The 20,083-nt window shown below is 46.9% G+C and overlaps 1 protein-coding gene across 1 annotated transcript in view; it reads left to right on the plus strand.

Moving 5' to 3' along the window:
- The window catches only part of TMEM63C (transmembrane protein 63C), a 75,826-nt gene that overhangs the window by 5,345 nt on the left and 50,398 nt on the right, over positions 1 to 20,083 (plus strand). The window contains exon 2 of the mRNA XM_055536448.1: positions 12,474 to 12,616. The gene's annotated coding sequence lies outside the window, so the exon portion shown is untranslated. The remainder of the gene's footprint in view (positions 1 to 12,473; positions 12,617 to 20,083) is intronic.

The following is a 20,083-nucleotide window of genomic DNA, read 5'->3' on the forward strand; positions in this document are numbered from 1 at the left end:
CCTGCACTGGCAGGTGGATTCTTAACCACTGGACCATGAAGGAGGTCCCCTTGTCATTATCTTTTAATCCTCTGTGAGCCGGCATGAGTAGCCCAGGTGATAGATGAGAACGCTGAGGCTCAGAGAGGTGGTGATAGCCACAGCCACACCCATGCACAGACGTGGCGGAGCCCACACCGGCCCAAGGCTGGTTTGTCTGCGGCAGAGGGCTCCTCCTCCCCGAGCATGGCTGACACCCTCAGGTCGCCTGCTGCTGTCACTGCTGGTGGTTTTGCTGAAGTTGCTGAAGACAGGACTTGGGAGTGAAGGTCGTGTGTTTTCCCCTTCCCCTCCACTCTGGGCAGGGTGCCCAGAGCTGGGTTCTGCTGAAGGACAGCAGAGAAAATGGAAGGATAAGATTCCCACCCAACCCCTGCCCCACTGGGACAAGCCAAAGGTGTGTTCAAGATGCCAGGTCCTGGCTCCACACTTCATGGAGGGGCTCCCTGGAGCCCTGGTCCTGTCATCTGTCCAGAGCAGCGGGGTTGGAGGGGCTGGGTGATGGGGTGGTGGGGGTGGGTAAGTGATGTGCAAGCCCCTGACCTGGGCCCCCAAGCTGCAAAGTGAAGGAGCACATGGCCTGGGGCCCGCTGCCTGCTGCCCTGATCTTTCCCCAGAGACAGAGGAGGGAAAGAGGTTGGGAGGAGCAATCTCTCGCTGACCGAGGCCTTATTCCAGAGGCTGAGCAGCTACCTGCCTGCTCATCGAATGAATCATCTTTGAGCTAGGCTCTGACCTGGTTTCTTCTCACAGGCTCCCCAGAGCCTGCCACTGAAGACTCACCGTGGAGTAAGCCCCAGATACCTCTTCCAGTTTGCCCACCTGCTTCCTTCATCCTGTTCCAACTCAGAGGCTCTTCTTGCGTGGGGATTGAGGAGGAATCAAACCACTATGAAGTTTTTACAAAATGCACACACCCTTACCTGCAGCTCGGCTAGGAACCATTACTCCAGCAAATCGAATGTGCCCTGGATTGTCTGACCCACTTCCTCCTCCCAGCCCAGTCCTTGTCCTCATCCCCATCCTCACTTGTTCAGAGTCTCTGTGTTCTTCAAACCCCGACTTGAACGCCACCTCCTCCATGAAGCCTTCCCTGGACCCCGGCCAGAGGAGGTCTCACAGCCCTTAATGCACTTGTCTTATTTTGAGTCTGTCTCTTCTGCTAGACAGTGAGCTCATCCTTTCATTTATCAAGTGTTCATTGAGTGCCAGTCACAGACATGCCCTCCAGTAATTCACAGGGAAGGGGAGGGTAGGCGAGTCACCGGACGGTAACAACCGCTTCAGAAATGCTCCAATAATGGGAGTGCAAACACCAGGGGACGCTGGGGCAATGGCAGTTAAAGGTGACAATGTACATCCTCTGTGACCAACAGTTTCACATCTGGCTGATTAATTACCCAGAGAAATTCACGCATGTGCATAAGGAGACGGTTCCAAGGATATCTAGGGCAGCAGTGTTCGAAACACAGAAAAAGAGGTCTCAACTCGCAATGATGGAGTAGACAAAGATGTGATGTTGCGCAGCAGTTACTATATAAATAACTGGGGAATTTTATGTTTTGTAAGTTATGCCTCAAAAAAGCTGATGTATATACACACATGTATTCATAGTATTATCATGAATCAGTCTCAAAAGCATTATTGTGAAAAAAAGGGAATTGCAGAATAGTGCCGTTAGTGAAAATTTAATTTTAATAAAAATCACAAAACAGTATCTATGTTTTATGGGCACAAGCACGTTGCAACGCTGTAATACCTACCAGGTTCGCGCTTGTGCTGGTCTTTGGAGGGGTGGAGGGAAGTCGCTGAGACTGACGGGAAAATAAACGAGTTCTAATTTGTCCGTAACACTTCTTTTAAGAAGAAAGATTGGAAGCAAAAATAACAGAATGTTAGCGTTTGTATTTTTAAAACTTCTTTTTATTGAAGTGTCGTTGATTTACAATGTTGTACCAATATCTGCTGTACAGCAAAATGACTCAGTTATACACACATAGACATTATATTCTTATGTTCTTTTCCACTATGGTTTATCACAGGGTATGGCATATAGTTCCCTGTGCTTTACAGTAGGGCCTTGTTGTTTATCCATTCTATATATGATAGTTTATATCTGCTCACCCCACACTCCCAGGCCTCCTCTCCCCTCACCCCACCCACTCCCCCCAACCCCCGCCGGCAACCACAAGCCTGTTCTCTATGTCTGTGAGTCTGTTTCTGTTGTCGATAGGTTCATTTGTGCCACATGTGAGATTTCACGGGCTTCTCTGATAGTTCAGTTGGTCAAGAATCCGCCTGCAACATGGGAGACTGGGGTTCAATCCCTGGGTTGGGAAGATCCCCTGGAGAAGGGAAAGGCTCCCCACTCCAGTATTCTGGCCTGGAGAATTCCATGGACTGTATAGTCCATGGGGTCACAAAGAGTCGGACACGACTGCACGACTTTCACTTAGATCCCACATATGGGTGATATCGTATGGTACAGTATTTGTTTTCTTTCTCCCTTCCCAAGACCAGCACAAATGGCATTATTTCATTCTTTCTTATGGCCGAGTAGTATTCCCTTGTGTGTATGTAGTGCCTCTTCTTTATCCATTCATCTGTCAACGGACATTGTGGTTGCTTCCATGTCTTGGTTATTGTGAATAGTGCTCTTATGAACATAAGGGTGCGTGTATCTTTTTGAATTATAGTTTTATCTGGGTATATGCCCAGGTGGAATTGTTGGATCGCATGGTAATTCTATTTTTAGTTTTCCATAGTGGCTGCACCAATTTACATTCGCACGAGCAGTGTGCGCCCTCTCCAGCGTTAGTTCTTTGTAGACTCTGTAATGATGGCTATTCTGACCGGTGTGAAGTGGTGCCTTGTTGTAGTTTTGATTTGCATTTCTCTAATAGTGGTGTTGAGCATCTTTTCCTATGTCTACTGGCCATCTGTATGTCTTCTTTGGAGAAATGTGTATTAAGGTCTTCTGCCCATTTTTTTGATTGAGTTGTTTGTTTTTTGTTGTTGTTGAGTTGTAAGAGCTGTTCATATATTTTGGAGATTAAGCCCTTGTCTGTCATATCATTTGCAAAGATTTTTCTCCCATTCTGTAGGTTGTCTTTTCATTTTTTTATGGTTTCCCTTGCTGTGCAAAAGCTTTTAAGTCGATTTGGGCCCACAGAATATGAACATTTGTTAATTCCGTTGATTTTATACTTTTAACCTTTTGGGACCTGAAATTTTTCAAAATTAAAATAAATTAATAATCCAAGACATCAGAGGAAAGGCACTGGCTTTTCGCAGGGAAATCAGGAAAGGTTGCAAGAGGAGGTGACAGCTGGGTATTGAAGACTGGAAGTTGGTGAGTTTAACTGGGTCGGGGAGTTGGGGAAAGGAGATCTACGGTGTTCAAGGCCAGGGAGTATGTGGGCAGGCTCTTTGTACTTTTTAAAAATATTTAAACATTTATTTTTTGGCTTTGCCAGGTCTTCACTGCGGTACATGGGATCTGTATTGCAGCATGTCAACTCTTAGTTGTGGCTTGTGGGATTCAGTTCTCTGACCAGGGATCAAACCTGGGCTCCTTGCATTGACAACATAGAGTCTTAGCCACTGGACCACCAGGGAAGTTCCTCTTTGTACTCTTAAAATGTTTGCCAAGCTGCCCATCCCCTGCCACCTTCCTCATCCTCATCCTGAGCTCGTTCTAGCTCCTCCATTTTGGGGATGTGCACACAGTAAATAGGGTCCTGAAAAAAAAAACAGTCACGTGTCCTTTTATGATTTTTTAAAGTGTAGATAATCTAACGTGAGCAGGGAGAAGAATGAGCCAAATATGTAAAACTGAACATTAAAATGGAGACGTGGCCAGTGATACAGACAATATAGAATTCTATAAGGATACTGTGCTCAACCACACGCAAATTTAGCTGAAAATCAGCTAAAATTGATAGTTTTCTGTGTGCTGTGCTTAGTCGTGTCTGACTCTTTGTGACCATCCCATGGACTGTAGCCCACCAGGCTCCTCTGTCCATGGGGATTCTCCAGGCAAGAATACTGGAGTGGGTTGCCATGCCCTCTTCCAGAAGGATCTTCCCAACCCAGGGATCGAACCCAGGTTACTCTCATTGCAGGTGGGTTCTTTACCTTCTGAGCCACCAGATAAGCCCAAAAATGCTAGAGTGGGTAGCCTATCCTTTCTCCAAGGGATCTTCCCAACCTAGGGATTGAACCCAGGTCTCCCACACTGCAAGTGGATTCTATACCATCTAAGCCACCAGGGAAGCTCAGATAGTTTTCTGAGAAAATGCAAATCATCAGCTTGACCCCAGAAGAACTAGAAAGACCTCAACAGACCAATAATCATGAAAGAAACTGAATTTTCATAAACTCCACTCCAAAACACCCAGGTTTAAACAGCTCTTAATTTCTATCAAACCTTAAGGGAAGAGAGAATTCCAGTGTTCTTTAAACTGCATCAACTGTGTGAGATCATAGAGAAGGAAACACTCCATAATAGTCTATGAAGCCCGCACAACACAGACAGAAACAGCCCACACAGGAAAAGAGAAAAAATACTAGAAAAAAATCTCATCTATGAATATTGGTGCAAAATTCATATATTAATAGAAACAAATAGAATCATACAACATTATGCTTAGAAAATGAATACACCATGAGCAAGTGGGGCTATCTTCCAGAGATATAGATTCAATATTAGGAAAACTATTAACATAATTGAACAAAACAATAGTTCAAAAGAGATGAGAAAATAATATCACAGCTCCATAAATGCTAAAATGCCTAAAAGGCATTTGATAAAATTCAACATATGTCCCTGATTTTAACTCGTATTTAATAGGAATAGATGGATATTGCTTAACCTTTTAAGTGTTTGTGTATGTGTGTGTATATGTGTGTACAGAGACATACATACAAGGAAAAAGTGACCACCATTACCGTCATCCTTTAACACTTCTCTAGAAGCGCAAGCCGATACAAAATTTGAAAATATGGGTTATGAAAGGAGACCAGTTTATCAGTTTAAATTGTAGATGATAAGATTGGCCATCTGGAGAAAAAAAGAACAAGACAGTCCACTGAAAAACTATTAGAAATAATAAAGGAATATACTAAGATGGGACTTCCCAGGTGGCACAGCGGTAAAGAATCCAACTGACAATGCAGGAGACGCAAGAGATGAGGGTTCGATCCCTGGGTCAGGACGATCCCCTATAGTAGGAAAGGGCAACCCACTCTAGTATTCTTGCCTGGAAAATTCCACGGACAGAGAAGCCTGGCAGGCTACAGTCCATGGGGAGTCGGACATGAATGAGCAACTGAGTGCACACACTCAAACACACATACTAAGATGACTGCTAATCACTATTCAGAACAAAAACGTATAGCTTTCCTGTGTATAACTTTAGCCTGTTTTGCAATATAGTGAAAGAAAATATAATATCAGTAAAGGTGCTAAAAATCATTAAAAGTGAGCCTAACTGGAGGGGAGAAGAACAGCTCTTATTACTGCTGCTCACTCTTGGTTCTCAACACTTAGAACAGGGCATCACACATAATTACAGATACTTGTTGAGTGATGGAACTGGCTCATAGATCGAGGAAACAGAAAATACCTGTTAAGACCCAGACACAGTTACCAGGTGGTGATGATAACAGCAGTCACCAATGTATAGTAGTTCCCATGTGCCGGGCACTGTGCCAGGCCCTCGCTGCAGCCTAAAACACAGTCTTTCGTGGAGAATATTCTGTGTGCACTTGTGAAGAACATGCATTCTGCTTCTCTTAGGAGGAGTGTTCTGTATATGTCCACTGGGTTTAGTTGGTCTATCAGATCAGATCAGTCGCTCAGTCGTGTCCGACTCTTTGCGACCCCGTGAATTGCAGCACACCAGGCCTCCCTGTCCATCACCAACTCCCAGAGTTCACTCAGACTCACGTCCATCGAGTCAGTAATGCCATGCAGCCATCTCATCCTCTGTCGTCCCCTTCTCCTTTTGCCCCCAATCCCTCCCAGCATCAGAGTCTTTTCCAATGGGTCAACTCTTCGCATGAGGTGGCCAAAGTACTGGAGTTTCAGCTTTAGCATCATTCCTTCCAAAGAAATCCCAGGGCTGATCGCCTTTAGAATGGACTGGTTGGATCTCCTTGCAGTCCAAGGGACTCTCAAGAGTCTTCTCCAACACCACAGTTCAAAAGCATCAATTCTTCAGCGCTCAGCTTTCTTCACAGTCCAACTCTCACATCCATACATGACCATTGGAAAAACCATAGCCTTGACTAGACGGACCTTTGTTGGCAAAGTAATGTCTCTGCTTTTCAATATGCTATCTAGGTTGGTCATAACTTTCCTTCCAAGGAGTAAGCGTCTTTTAATTTCATGGGTGCAGCCACCATCTGCAGTGATTTTGGAGCCCAGAAAAATACAGTCTGCCACTGTTTCCACTGTTTCCCCATCTATTTCCCATGAAGTGATGGGACCAGATGCCATGATCTTCGTTTTCTGAATGTTGAGCTTTAAGCCAACCTTTTCACTCTCCACTTTCACTTTCATCAAGAGGCTTTTTAGTTCCTCTTCACTTTCTGCCATAAGGGTGGTGTCATCTGCATATCTGAGGTTATTGATATTTCTCCCAGCAATCTTGATTCCAGCTTGTGTTTCTTCCAGTCCAGCGTTTCTCATGATGTACTCTGCATAGAAGTTAAATAAGCAGGGTGACAAAGTACAGCCTTGACATACTCCTTTTCCTATTTGAAACCAGTCTGTTGTTCCATGTCCAGTTCTAACTGTTGCTTCCTGACCTGCATACAAATTTCTCAAGAGGCAGATCAGGTGGTCTGGTATTCCCATCTCTTTCAGAATTTTCCACAGTTGATTGTGATCCACACAGTCCAAGGCTTTGGCATAGTCAATAAAGCAGAAATAGATGTTTTTCTGGAACTCTCTTGCTTTTTCCATGATCCAGCGGATGTTGGCAATTTGATCTCTGGTTCCTCTGTCTTTTCTAAAACCAGCTTGAACATCAGGAAGTTCACAGTTCACATATTGCTGAAGCCTGGCTTGGAGAATTGTGAGCATTACTTTACTAGCGTGTGAGATGAGTGCAATTGTGTGGTAGTTTGAGCATTCTTTGGCATTGCCTTTCTTTGGCATTGGAATGAAAACTGACCTTTTCCAGTCCCGTGGCCACTGCTGCGTTTTCCAAATTTGCTGGCATATTGAGTGCAGCACTTTCACAGCATCATCTTTCAGGATTTGGAATAGCTCAACTGGAATTCCATCACCTCCACTAGCTTTGTTCATAGTGATGCTTTCTAAGGCCCATTTGACTTCACATTCCAGTATGCCTGGCTCTAGGTCACTGATCACACCATCGTGATTATCTGGGTCGTGAAGATCTTTTTTGTACAGTTCTTCTGGGTATTCTTGCCATCTCTTCTTAATATCTTCTGCTTCTGTTAGGTCCATACCATTTCTGTCCTTTATCGAACCCATCTTTGCATGAAATGTTCCTTTGGTATCTCTGATTTTCTTGAAGAGATCTCTAGTCTTTCCCATTCTGTTGTTTTCCTCTATTTCTTTGCATTGATCGCTGAAGAAGGCTTTCTTATCTCTTCTTGCTATTCTTTGGAACTCTGCATTCAGATGTTTATATCTTTCCTTTTCTCCTTTGCTTTTCGCTTCTCTTCTTTTCACAGCTATTTGTAAGGCCTCCCCAGACAGCCATTTTGCTTTTTTGCATTTCTTTTCCATGGGGATGGTCTTGATCCCTGTCTCCTGTACAATGTCACAAACCTCATTCCATAGTTCATCAGGCACTGTATCTATCAGATCTAGGCCCTTAAATCTATTTCTCACTTCCACTGTATAATCATAAGGGATTTGATTTAGGCCATACCTGAATGGTCTATGGTCTAGTGGTTTTCCCTACTTTCTTCAATTTAAGTCTGAATTTGGCAATAAGGAGTTCAAGATCTGAGCCACAGTCAGCTCCTGGTCTTGTTTTTGCTGACTGTATAGAACGTCTCCATCTTTGGCTGCAAAGAATATAATCAGTCTGATTTTGGTGTTGACCATCTGGTGATGTCCATGTATAGAGTCTTCTCTTGTGTTGTTGGAAGAGGGTGTTTGTTATGACCAGTGCATTTTCTTGGCAAAACTCTATTAGTCTTTGATCTGCTTCATTCCGTATTCCAAGGCCAAATTTGCCTGTTACTCCAGGTGTTTCTTGACTTCCTACTTTTGCATTCCAGTCCGCTATAATGAAAAGGACATCTTTTTTGGGTGTTAGTTCTAAAAGGTCTTGTAGGTCTTCACAGAACCGTTCAACTTCAGCTTCTTCAGTGTTACTGGTTGGGGCATAGACTTGAATTACTGTGATATTGAATAGTGTTGAATATTTCCAAGTCCTCTGTTTCCTTATTGATCTTCTGTCTGATTGTTCTACTCACTAGCGGAAGAGGTTCATTGAAATCTCCTCCTCTTATTGCGTTACTGTTTCTTTTTTCCATTCTGTTCATGTTTGCTTCCCATATATTTGGGTGCTGTGCTGTTAAGTGCATATATATTTACAATTGTTATTTCTTCCTGGGGAATTGACTTTTATCATTGTGTAATATCCTTCTTTGTCTCTTGTGACAGATTTTTACCTAAAGTCTATTTTATCTGATGTAAATGTGGCCACCCTGCTCTCTTTTGCTTACCATTTGCATGGAATATCTTTTCTATCTTTTCACTTGCAAGCCGTGTATGTCTTTACAGCAAAGGTTAGTTTCCTGTAGAGAGCATATAGTTTCATCTTTCTACATCCTTTTGCTCAAATGGTTCGTTGAACTCTCACAGTAACCCTATGCAGATGTTGCTACTGTTGTCCTTAATGTTTCCTAAAGTTAGAAACATTTATTTATTTAGAATTACAATGAAGTCATATCAAATAATGTGTCAGAAAGCTGACAAGTATCACACATATCCAAAAATCCATAGAAATAATATAGCATTTTTCTTAGTGAACTGCCTGAAAAATTACACATTTCCCTGTATTTTCCCCTACGTAATTTAGTTAACCTCACTTTTACATGAGGAAACTGAGGCTCATGAAGCTTTAGGTAACTTCTCCTAGATCCAGTGAAGGTGGAATTTGAATCAATATTTGATTCTTTGTTATCCATCCTGCTGCTGCTTCTGCTAAGTCGCTTCAGTCGTGTCCGACTCTGTGCGACCCCATAGACGGCAGCCCACCAGGCTCCCCCGTCCCTGGGATTCTCCAGGCAAGAACACTGGAGTGGGTTGCCATTTCCTCCTCCAATGCATGAAAGTGAAAAGTGAAAGTGAAGTCGCTCAGTCGTATCCGACTCTTAGCGACCCCATGGACTGCAGCCTACCAGGCTCCTCCGCCCATGGGATTTTCCAGGCAAGAGTACTGGAGTGGGGTGCCATTGCCTTCTCCGGTTATCCATCCTAATATAGTTAAATTGATATTTTGAATCTGGAAGAGGGAGGGTGGGTGGGGGGAGAAAATGAATTATTCAAACATGACTTTGAGATAACCAGCCCCTTGGGGAAAGAAATAAAGCTGGGCCCACCACACTCCTAACACCAAAATAAAATCTAGAAAGAAAATTTTAAAGAAGGAAAGAGCAAAAGAATGATTAAAAAGAAAAAGAACCCTAACAATACCAGTGGGAAACATGAGCATATATTTTTAGGATCCTCTAGTAGAAAATATTTTGGGCTATAGAAATATCTGAAATTTCTGTAAGCAGTGATGCCATAAATAGAGTAAAAAAAAAAAATAGACAAATGACAATTTGTAATGCACATAACAAGAAGTTAATTGTCTTAGTTTAGAAAAAAATCTCTTAAAAATCAGTGAGTTAATTTAGAAAGAACATAGTTCACAGAAAAATAAATGCAAAGGCCACCAATCAACGGGAAAGCAATGCCTGCCTTTTCTGATATTAAAAGAATTACACACTGAAACAAGATGTCATTTTCAACTCACGTTTTGGCAAAGCTTAAAAATTTGATGGCTGGGCAGTGCAGACTGGTTCATTTTCTTTGAAGGACAATCTGGCAAGACCTGAATTTTAAATCCACCTAAGCTTCAACTCAACATTCAGAAAACGAAGATCATGGCATCTGGTCCCATCATTTCATGGGAAATAGATGGGGAAACAGTGGAAACAGTGTCAGACTTTATTTTTTTGGGCTCCAAAATCACTGCAGATGGTGACTGCACCCATGAAATTAAAAGACGCTTACTCTTTGGAAGAAAAGTTATGACCAACCTAGATAGCATATTGAAAAGCAGAGACATTACTTTGCCAACAAAGGTCCGTCTAGTCAAGGCTATGGTTTTTCCAGTGGTCATATATGGATGTGAGAGTTGGACTATGAAGAAAGCTGAGCGATGGAGAATTGATGCTTTTGAACTGTGGTGTTGGAGAAGACTCTTGAGAGTCCCTTGGACTGCAAGGAGATCCAACCAGTCCATTCTAAAGGCGATCAGCCCTGGGATTTCTTTGGAAGAAAAGATGCTAAAGCTGAAACTCCGATTCTTTGGCCACCTCATGCGAAGAGTTGACCCATTGGAAAAGACTCTGATGCTGGGAGGGATTGGGGGCAGGAGGAGAAGGGGACGTCAGAGGATGAGATGGCTGGATGGCATCACTGACTTGATGGACGTGAGTCTGGGTGAACTCCGGGAGTTGGTGATGGACAGGGAGGCCTGGCATGCTGCGATTCATGGGGTCGAAAAGAGTTGGACATGACTGAGCGACTGAACTGAACCTTCAACTCCTTACAGCCCATTCCAGTATTCTTGCCTGGAGAATCCCATGGATGGAGAAGCCTGGTAGGCTACAGTCCTCGGGGTCACAAAGAGTCGGACACGACAGAGTGACTTAACTTTCACTTTCACTTTCAACCTTCAACTCCTTGCCCCTGGGGATTTATCCTACAGCTAACCTCACATGTACACACAAACATATATCATCAAAGATGTTCGCTACAGCTGTGTCTGTGCAGCAAAAACATAGAAGCAAACTAAACCTCTGCCAACAGGGATAGATTCGTGTAAATCGTGGTGCGTCCTTCAGTGGGAGGTTACGACAGCTACAGGAGTGAAAGATCTGTCTCCTGGTATGCAGAGATGTGTGATGTGTAATAACTAAGAAACAAAGATAGAGTACTGGGAATATGGTCCCAGTTGGGTTTAAAATAAAGATGTAGGCATATATATATATATATATATATATATATATATATATATATATCAGTATTAATGGGAAAATTCGTGAAGAAAATGTTTATTTTGGGGAATGGAACAGAGGTCTGGGATAGCAGGGAGACTTTTCATTCTGTATTACTTTGAATGGTTTGATTTCTTTCCCCTTACATAAGTATGTTATTTTCAGAATTCAAAAAGTGAATTTAAAGAAAAAAACCAATGATACAAGGAGAATACTATTTAAAATGCTTTCATGAACTTCCTTTTAAAATTCATTTCTCAGTGGGTTCACCTTTTTTTTAAAACTGATCATTTTACACCGATAATTTTACACCTGGAAGGGCCCAAGAGATCATCTCTAACCTGCATTTTTGTCCACAAGAAAAAGAGACCCAGAGAGGGTTTCAGCAAGTTGCCCAGGGCCCCTGGCTGGTTGGCTGCAGAGACTGGGCTCCTATGATGCTGCTTTTAGGAAAGGGACCAACGACCCCCTCACGCAGATGATCAAAGCGTCATCCTTGGACTTGTCAACCCTTTCCCAGCACACATAGTCCAGTGAGTCCTAGTTCTTTGGCATCCATGTGGGGAACCTGCTAAAATGCATATTTCCAGGCACCTTCCTGGAGATTCTGATTCAACAGGCTAGGATAGGGCCCTTAAACCTGCAGTTTAGCAGGACCCCACCCCAGGTGATTCTGATTGTACTCAGAGTCACCTGGTGGTTACGGGCCCCTCTGGTCTCCCCAGCTCAGCCCTGCAGGCACTGTGTCTGTGTGTCTACATTGAAGCTCACACCCCACTGAGAGAAAGTGGGGTGCTCTACCTCACCAGGGGCAAGTAGCAGCCACAGATGCCAGGACTCCCAGTTTAGTGTTGTTCATGGTCCTCTGGCTTCCTCCCGGCTTCTGTTGATCTTGGATGAAGGATGGCTCCCTGGGTTACCTACCCCAGGGCTGGGCATCTGGATGTGGAGTAGAGGGGCAGACCGGGGCTTATAGCTGCATATATGGGGTGCCCCTCACCCCATCAGAGTTCCCATGAGGCAGACCTGGCGGGGCGGTGCTGACAAGCTTGGTGGACCTGGGAGGGCCTGGCCTGCTTGGGCTGGGGGAGGAGCCTCGGGGAGGAGCCTCAGGGAGGACGGGGATCCATGCCCACCTGCACTGAGAGCACTTCTTTGTCCCGATGCCACAGAGCCTTGGAGGAGCCTGCTTTGTGGTCTGGAATTAAGCGGAGACGCAGCCGGGACCCTTGGAAGCACCTGGGGATCGATTAAGAGGAGGGTGAGCCGGTGACAGCTCATCTCGGGAGCCCCCTGACCTCACCTGCTGCTGCAGGTAAGCGCTTTCGCTCTCATCCCACCCAGCAGGGCTCAGTCCCTACTGCCAGCTCCTTCCTCAAGCTCTCTGCTCATCGCTTGAGCAAAGGCCCTTTCCAGCCCTCCCACACCCACAACCTAACAGGAGAGGCCAGGAGGACAGTGCCCCAGGTGACCCTGGCTCCCGAGACCCGGGAAGGGGGCCAGAGGCTGTGTGGCTCTGGCTAGGATGCCCCCAGGCTGAACTGCCAGCAGGGTCCCAAGCGGCTCTTGCCCAGCTGACCCCAGTGTGGGGACAGGCTAGACCCAGTCAGACACAGCTCTTCTGAGTGCTCACTGCCTCTTGATAATTTTTCCTTGGGAGAAGATTAAGACAGATGGTATCTTCACAGACTGTTGGAGCTGTAAGGACTCTTGATATACTCCAACCTCAATTTCTTTTAACTTCTTAAGCCTTGCTTGTATCAATAGTGTCATTTAAAATGTAGCCGATCATCTCAGAGGCATCAAGTGTAAATCACGTCAAAACAGCACAGGAAGCCCTGGGTCTCAGGCAGCCCTTCCTGTGTGCAGCTGCCTCCCCCCTACCTGGCCAGAGCCAGCCCGTGCCCTACATCCTTCCCTCTCCTTCCATCTACCTGGTGACTCCCAGAAATTCATCCTCTTCTGTGAAAGGAGCACTGGTGATGATCACACATCCAAAACTAGAAGGCATTAAAACCAGGTCAGCACCAAAGTGAGGCTTTCTCCTCCATTTAAGTAAATAAAAGTGTTAGTCCCTGAGTCATGTCCAACTCTTTGCATCCCCGTGGACTGTAGCCCACCAGGCTCCTCTGTCCATGGAATGCTCCAGGCAAGAATCTGGGAACAGGTTGCCATTTCCTTCCCCAGAGGACCTTCCTGACCCAGGGATCAAATCCAGTTTACCTACATGGCAGGCAGATTCTTTACCGTCTGCACCACCATTTAAGTAAATAAGGTAATACATAAAACCAGGAAAGGACTGGATAGACAAGGGAGGTTATAACTGTGATATTATTTCTCTGTGGGAGAGTCTCTAAAATCTCTTTTCCGTGAAAGAAGTTATCCTGTCTGGGCTGTTGTCCAAGAACATTGTGATTGTCGCTGTTATCAATAACAGTGATCTTCGCTACAGTTCTTTTCCATGCAGATCAAAGTGCCTGATGTTCACATCTCCCTTATGATTTCCTGGTCTGGCCACGTGAGAGCTCTCCAAGGCAAGGAGTCTTAACCGCAGGCAGTGTTTCACTTCCCTCCCTCCGGCCCTGCCCACAGCCCAGCCCAGACCACTGCAAGAGGCAGCAACGAATACTCGTAAGGAAGGCAGGCTTGGGAGGTAGGTGGGTTCAGTGCCCACCGCCACCACCTACAAGGCTGATAAGATCACTATACATCAGTCTTCCCATCTGTAAAATGGGAACAACCATGTACCCTAGGGTTACTAAGAAGATTAAAGTTAGTATTTGTAAAGCTTGAAACAATCTCAAGTTCTCAGTAAGTGCTCAACACATTAGCTGGAATCATTACAGAGGCCGGTTCTCCCCCAGTCACACTTTGCTGCTGCCTGATTCACCTCTTAATCCACTCACCTGCTCTAGAATCATCCACGGTTCCCCATGGTCTATTTAGTGACTATGCTCTACTCTGTCCTTTAGAGCCTCAAAGGCAGAAAGCCTCTCTTTTCCTTGCACATAAGGACTCAGTGATGTTTACCAAGAGGGAGGGTTTCTCCCCTCAAGGTGGGTTAACTGTGTTCCTAGGCTGGGAATGCACAGCTAGGGGGTTGAGCCAAGCTCTTCCACCTCTCCAGTGACAGCCCAGCTGTGAGCAGCCCTGGATGTTGGGCATTGGATCTGCACACAGGGGTAGGTTTGGTGTCCCTGGTGTCTGCTGGGCCGCCAAGGCAGGGAAGTGAGGATCGGACACCTAGCCACCGGCCAGAGCAGGCAGTGCCCGCAGCTCATCACTGTCTGGTGAGCTCAGGTCGGGTGGCAGATGTGACATCATTGTCCTCCTTCATCATTGGGAAGTGGCCAAAACCTCAGCTCTTGATAGCTCAGGTGGGAAGCCTAAGGCCAGCAGAGACCTCCGTAATCTGATGATGCCTTGGACAGAGAACTCAGCAAGCCCCTCTCGCTGCATCTCAGCTGCTTCTCTTGCAGAAGAGAGCCTGTGTGCCATAGAGGAGCAAGCACTGGCTTGGAAGAGGACAGACCTGTGTTCAAACTGGGGGTCCCTCAGCTGGTGGGAAGGACTCGACCTTATCAGTTAGCCTCTCTGAGCCTCTATTTTCCCATCTGTAGAATGGGAAGATAATACCCATTCCATAGGGTTAATGGGAGGCCCAAATGGAACAAAATGCATAGAGCTCCTCTACAGTGCATGCTGGGGTGGGCGCTCATTAGTAACTGCAAAATAATTTGCAGTTATTCCGATGAGCCCATCAGAGTTCTTCCAGGCTGTTGGGTGGGGCTGCCTCAGGCCTGCGAGCCTCTTGCTTCCCTCGACTGAAATTTTCCTTGCTTGGCCCCTACTCCAAGATGAAGGGAAGTGTTTTTGGCAGAGGAAGGGAGAAGGAGCCATCCAAATCTTCCCAGATTTATGGCAAGGGTGAGAGGCACAGCAGGGAAGAAGCAGAATTCTGTCTGATTTTCTCAGATTTTTCCGCTTGAGTGCTGCCAAGCTCAGGAAGCCAGGAGCAAAGTGACAGGGAGGAGACAGAGCAGACGCTGGTTCATGCAGGGTGGAATTTTTCTCTTGATTCATTCTACACACGGATGGATTTGTTGGGATTCCAGGCACTATGCTAAGCACTGGAATATTGAGCAGCAAGTAAAACAGACATTGACCCTTTCCTCATGGGGCCTTCATTCCAATGAGGGTGGAGCAGATGATAAACAGCATAAACCACGGATGAAGGATGTTAGAAGGCAGTGAATGTGACGGAAACACAGAGAAGGAAAAGGGGGAGTGCCAGAATTGGTAAATAAGATCATCAGTACGGTTGAGTTCAGTTCAGTTGCTCAGTCGTGTCCGACTCTTTGCGACTCCATGGACTGCAGCACGCCAGGCCTCCCTGTCCATCACCAACTCCCAGAGTTCACTCAAACTCATGTCCATCAAGTCACTGATGCCATCCAACCATCTCATGCTCTGTCGCCCCCTTCTCCTCTCTCCTTCAATCTTTCCCAGCATCAGGGTCTTTTCAAAGAACTTGGTTCTTTGCATCAGGTGGCCAAAGTATTGGAGTTTCAGCTTCAGCATCAGTCCTTCCAGTGAATATTCAGTACTGATTTCCTTTAGGATGGACTGGTTGGATCATCAGGACAGGCCTCACCAAAACAGTGACATTTGAGACACCAGTTGTCTGCTCCCCTTGGGAACCCTCTGAGAAGTCAGTGGACTCAGAATCAGGGCCAGGTGCCTTTCAGGAGGTACTAGCATAGGAGCACAATCTAGACTCCCTTCCAGTCTCAGCCCGGATAATGCCATGCTCTTCCTCTGGCACCTTCAACAACTCCCTGCTGGCTTCAGTATTACGTGCAAATCATTCAGCCTGAAATTCAGGACCTCATGGTCCCCCACCTGCCTGTTATCATACCAGATTCTTCTCACCCAGCCTCTGCAGTCAAGTCAATCTAACCTGCCATTTCTGGAATATTCCACTCTATTCTTCCTTTCTCTACTCATTTGCCCCCTTTGCCCAAACAGAAGACTGCCCCCACTGTCTTCTGCCAGCCGAGAGACCCCACGTGTCCCTGTCAGAAGCCTTCCCTGACCCCCTGAGGCTCTGGCCTCTCAGCCTTTTCACCTTGGCTTGTATCTTTCTCATTGCATGGCCCTTACTCTGCCTTGAATGTGGGCCTTGGTTGAACTTTCTGATCTCTCCCCTGCCAGGCAGAGTCTGTGGTTCTTTCGCCTCCATTAGGTGGAGGGCTCAGTGAACAACTGGCTGGGTGGAGGGTGCCCAAACTCAAAGGCCCCCAGAAACACTGAGACAAGCCCAGGGGAGCCTTTGCCCGCTCAGAGAAAGAAGGCAGAAATGGGAGGCCAGCAGGAAAGGAGAAACGGAACTAACAGCATGGATGAGATTTGCTGGAGAAGTCGTGAAAGAGGAGAGAGAGAAATCTCCACCGTATGTCTTCCAGACAGACAGACTGTCACAAAGACACAAGGTTAGGTGTCTTCCCCAGAAGAAAATCTCTCTTCTCCCTTGAGTGTCCCAGGCCAGTGCTCTTCTTGCATCTGATTAGAACACCTCTTGCTGCAGCTGAACCTCATACCCTCTGGTTCCATCCTCTGCATTCAGGTCCCTATATGAGTACTCATTCAGCCTGGCTCAGAGTGGCCTTCCTTACCCTCCCTGCCAAGAGGTGAGAGCAAGGTTGTAACAAGGCTGGCCAGAGACCCCTATAACCACCCAGAGGCTGCCTGGGGGCCAGGGACTGAGGGGCCACCCTAAGTCATGGAGGTTGTGCCGGCCAGTCACCCCTCAGCCTCTCTTCGGGGCTAAGCTTCATCACAAGCAGATCTGTAAATAGAGTGCCCCCGCCCTGTAGCCCTGTGGTTCTCGGGCCCCTGTGTCCCCGCTCTGGCCCCAGGCCACGGGAAACCATGTGCGCCAGACCCACAGCCTCTGCCATCTGGCTCCCCGCTTCCCTGGAGCAGCTGTGCTCACGGAGCACCTTCCTTCTGCCTCTCTCCAGATCCCCGCTGTCCCTCCCCGATGCTGCCCAAGGGAGTGGTTTCCAGCTGGGGGGAAGCCTCTGCGCCTGCCTCCCTCTCCACATGGGTGCACACGCAGTCCCCTCCTGGAATGCCCCGGCCCTGGCCTCCACACCACAACTCGTCTTCAGGTCAGGATCCATCCCCACATAGGCTCAAGGTTAGGAATGTGGCTACCGGAAGCAGGCTGGGCTCAAATCTCCCTTCAGCAACAATTAGTTCAGTTCAGTTCAGTCGCTCAGTCATGTCTGACTCTTTGCGACCCCATGAATAGCAGCATGCCAGGCCTCCCTGTCCATCACCAACTCCCGGAGTTCACTCAGACTCACGTCCATTGAGTCAGTGACACCATCCAGCCATCTCATCCTCTGTCATCCCCTTCTCTTCCTGCCCCCAATCCCTCCCAGCATCAGAGTCTTTTCCAATGAGTCAACTCTTCGCATGAGGTGGCCAAAGTATTGGAGTTTCAGCTTTAGCATCAGTCCTTCCAAAGAAATCCCAGCAACAATAGTTCCCTCTTATTGTGAGTCTTGAAAGAGTGCATGTTTGCAAAGTCTCAGCACAGTGCCTGGCAGTGAGCCTTCAATTAATGTGACTACGGTCGGTAGTTCCTCTCTTAAGAGCTAACTTTGGCTGACACCTCCCACAGGCAGCCTTCCCGGGTTGCTCCAGGCTCAGCCAAAGGCTCCTCCTCAGTGCTCCCAGAATCCCTTCAGCGGGCCTCTGGAGTTCACTTAGGCAGAGCTGTCCTGGTTTCTCTGGTGGATCTGTGTACCCACTGGAATCTTGTGCCTAGACTGTCAGTATCTTGAGTGCAGGGAACAGGGCCCATTATTTTACTGAATAAATGATTTCACGAGTGGGTGGGTGACTGTGAGAGACAGACCATGGAATAGAATTGAGCCCGCCAGCCCTGACTTTTCCAGGGGCCTGTCCTAAAAGATGTGGATGCCTGCTGCAAGGCCTGGGGGAGATGGAGGAGGAACCCCATCCCATATTGTATGCGCTAACGCGGTGATTCTCAAAGCAAGATCCCAGTCCAGCAGTGTCGGCATCACCCGAGATCTTATTCGAGATGCAGACCCTCAGGCCCCACCCCGCACCTGCTGCATCAGACCCTCTGCCGTGGGGCCCAGCCATCTGCCGTGTAACAAGCCCTCTGGGTGACACGGGTTTACCAAAGTTTGAGGACCACTGCTCTCATGTTTTAGAGTAACTCAGATTCACGGGAGGGGGTCTCTCTCTCTCAGGGGTCTCTGCTCTTTTGAAGGACTCCAAGAAGGCTGTCAGGCTGGGCGCCCAAGATATGGCTCCTGTAAGACCCACACTCCTAACCTTGAGACCCTTTTACCAACAGAACAGGTGCAATGGAGGGCACCCTCCCAGCAGACCACCCCCTTTCCCAGGCGGCCCTAGACCAGAGGAGGGGCTGTGCCAACCCAGCCTTGTCGTTGGTCCCTCTCCTCTACCCCTGGCCCGCATTTCCCTGAAGGCCAACCTCTGCTGCCGCAGGAGCCCCAGGGCAGGCTTCTGGAAAGTTAGGGCCAAGAGAGACTTTAGAGATCGTTGACTGTATACACATCAGCTCTCAAACATACCAAAGCACATGCATACACACACACACACATAAATGTACACACAAAACTGCACATAAATGAACACACAAACATGCATGTACCCCAAAATACACACAACACCTAAAATTCAAAATGCAGCCATAAGTACTTTCCCAAGCACACACAGACACACACAGACTCCAAACCCACTGATACACACACCTCAGGATACACAGACACAAACGCATAGGCCCACTGTCTTCATCTCCTGGGGCAGCTGTAATGCATGAACCGGGTGACTGACGTTTGCTCTCCTCCTCTCCCTGGAGGCTGTAAGTCCAAAATCAGGCTGCTGGCAGGGCCGTGCTCCCTCTGCAGGCTCACGGGAAGTGCCTTCTTTGCTTCTTCCAGTTTCTGGGGGGTGGATGACCCTGAGTTCCTTTGCTGATCTCTGCTCTGTCTGCACGTGGCTTTCTTCTCTGAGTGTCTCTCCTTTTGGCCTTATTGGAAGAACGCAGCCACTGAATTCCGGGCCCACTGTAATGCAGTATGGCTTCATTTTAACTAATATCTCTGCTTGACGATAAGTCGCTTCAGTTGTGTCCGACTCTTTGCAACACTGTGGACTGTAGCCCACCAGGCTCCTCTGTCCTTGGGATTCTCCAGGCAAGAATACTGGAGTGGGTTGCCATGCCCTCCTCCAGAGGATCTTCCCGACTCAGGGATGGAACCCACACCTCTCAGGTCTCCTGCATTGGCAGGCGGGTTCTTTATCATTAGCGCCACCTGGAAAGCCCCAGTATCTCTGCAGATTCCCTATTTTTAAATAAGGTTGTAATTTTTTTAGGTTGTATTGTTTTACTTGAAGAATAATTGATAACGTTATATTAGTTTCAGTTATACATCATGATCTGATATTTGTATATATTGCAAAATGACCACCATAATAAGTCCAGTTACCTGCCATCACCATACATATTATTCAAATAAAAGCTATATGCTGTGGGAGGTAGAGATGCACTTTGAAGAGATAACCTTCAACCCAGTAGGTCCACACATCCCAAGATACAGAGACTGACCCCCCCCACACACACACCCCTTGCAGATGGGAACTCTGAGTGCCTTGATGTCGGGGCTGCCTGTTCCCCCTCCCCGGGCCCAGCATGGAGTTGCTGCCCCTATGG

The sequence above is a fragment of the Bubalus kerabau genome, chromosome 10, assembly GCF_029407905.1.
Source record: "Bubalus kerabau isolate K-KA32 ecotype Philippines breed swamp buffalo chromosome 10, PCC_UOA_SB_1v2, whole genome shotgun sequence".
NCBI lineage: Eukaryota > Metazoa > Chordata > Mammalia > Artiodactyla > Bovidae > Bubalus > Bubalus kerabau.